Raw genomic sequence first — 2278 nt, forward strand, 5'->3', positions numbered from 1 at the left:
ATCTCCTTGGAGGTGAATTTTGAGGTTTGGCAGGCAAGGGAAGCTGAGTCCGAGATATATTGGACCGTATGAAATTATTGAAAGAATCGGACCTTTGGCATATCGACTAGCGTTACCGGCAGAGTTGTCACAAATACATGATGTTTTTCATGTTTCAATGCTGCGATGTTATCGATCTGATCCTAGTCACATCATTCGTCAATCGGAGATAGAGATTTCTAAGGAGTTGACATATGTGGAGGAGCCTGTAGAGATTTTGGATAGAAACGTAAGAAAATTGAGAAATAAAGATATAACGATGGTAAAAGTGAGATGCAGTCATCATTCCCCAAGAGAGGCAACTTGGGAGGTTGAGGAGCATATGAGAGAGAAGTATCCCTATTTATTCCATTGAGTGGGTAAGTTAGTTAAATTTCGGGGACGAAATTTTAATTAAGAGGGGAGAATTGTGACATCCGTTGAATTTTTCATGCAATTGGGAGATTAATTGGTAATTATTAGAAATTTCAATTTGATTAGTAAATAAATTATAAATTGAATTTGGGATATAATAAAACTTGAACGTAATAAATTGGAGTTTGTAATAATATTTGGAAGCAAATAATATTATTTAAGAAAATTAAAAAGGACGTAAAAGTAATTATTTATAAAAAATTTTTAAAAAAAAAAAAGTGGGCAGTGGCATGTGCTGCCACCGCCTCACCAACCATTAAACATATATATATGTATGTTAATTGCACACACTCATATTTACACACACTCACATCTACACACCCACACCGACGCACACAATAGCGGAGAACAGAGGTACGAGATTTTTGAAATTTAATCTTTAATAATTTATATAATTATATTATTTAATTAGTTTGTTTATTAAATGTTAATTATATTGAGCGATGTATCATTTAACTGGAGTACTTTATGATTTTGGCTATTTAAATTACTATCAAAGTAAATATCACATTTGATATAAAAATGATATGGTTAGATAATTAAAATATTAGATTTGTTAAATTTAGTTATTATTATAGCTAATTTACCCAATTTCATCGGAATGATTAGCCAAATATGTAATTCTATGTATTGTTGTTTGATTAAATTATATAGCAACGATAAATTGGTAGAAAATTCATAGAAATATTTTGGAGGTTATATTTAAGAAATATTATGTTATTAAAGAGGGAAAATGAGGTTTCAGTGGTAATATAATTTACGGGTGTTATTAAAAATGATAGTTATAAATATATAAAGGGTTTGATATAATTTATGGGTACCATGTTTGTTGTGATGTCCTGTGCTATATTGCTACACAGTCCGGGGCAGCGCGGAATATCCTATGATATGATGATGGCCGGCAAAACCATTGACTGATGTACTCCGACTAGAGTAAGTGGGGGCCCGTAGTTAATAAACGATAACATCAAATATTATGTCGTAAATTGATTTATAGTTGTGGGTATATATTACTGCTTATATCTGATATTACTATATGACGAATGACTGTTGTCAACGTAACTGCATGTACATGAATTGTTGCCTGTATATATATATATATATACTGATAAGCTATACTTATTGAGTAGGCAGCTCATTCCTTGCCACGTACTTTTCAGGGAATAAGTCAAACTGATTAGCCACATTGGACTTTGAGCGGTGCCGTCGTCTTTATTAGGTGGGTCAGCCGTGATGTTTGAAGTCAGAGTTTTGGCGTTTTGATTGTTAAATATTCTAATGTTTTATCGGGGTTTGAGTTTTAAACTGTGGTAGTACTTAACTTGAGGTTATGTACATGAGAACATCTAGTGAGGGTAAATATAAACTTTTGATAGTATCTATTATCTTTGTGATATATATTATATTGATAAAATTAGAATTTATTTTATGGGTTGAAAGGGAATTACTTATAGAATGAGTTGTAGTTAAAGGAAAGATAAAATAGTAATAATTAGATGTAGCGAGTAGGGGGTGCTACAGATATGACAAGTCATCAGATATTCTAGAGAAGTTAAATCAACTTGCAGGCTATGCTCCTAATGAGGAGATAGAACTCTTCGTGGTTTGTTCCAATATATCAATGGAAGAGACAGTAGCAATCCTAATAGATTATTGTTAGCTGAAAAACTTAAAATGAAAACCACATGCAACTGTTTTCATTAAATTGAGCTATTATTGCATCTGTCAAATGTCATGGAGATGAACATAACTCATGTTACATTGCAACTTAAAAATTGCTATGCATATGGAATATAATACACATATTCATTTAAAATGGTGAAGA

General features: G+C 31.8%; 1 long non-coding RNA gene across 1 annotated transcript; it reads left to right on the plus strand.

The window, feature by feature from the left end:
* Positions 1-762: 762 nt before the first annotated feature.
* On the plus strand, positions 763-1661 carry LOC148788660 (uncharacterized). The gene is made up of 3 exons (XR_016064671.1): positions 763-807; positions 1314-1386; positions 1614-1661. It is a non-coding gene; the product is annotated as an uncharacterized LOC148788660 (long non-coding RNA).
* The last annotated feature ends 617 nt before the right edge of the window (positions 1662-2278 follow it).

Source organism: Sesamum indicum, linkage group LG3 (assembly GCF_026168435.1).
Source record: "Sesamum indicum cultivar Baizhima isolate 11 linkage group LG3, ASM2616843v1, whole genome shotgun sequence".
NCBI lineage: Eukaryota > Viridiplantae > Streptophyta > Magnoliopsida > Lamiales > Pedaliaceae > Sesamum > Sesamum indicum.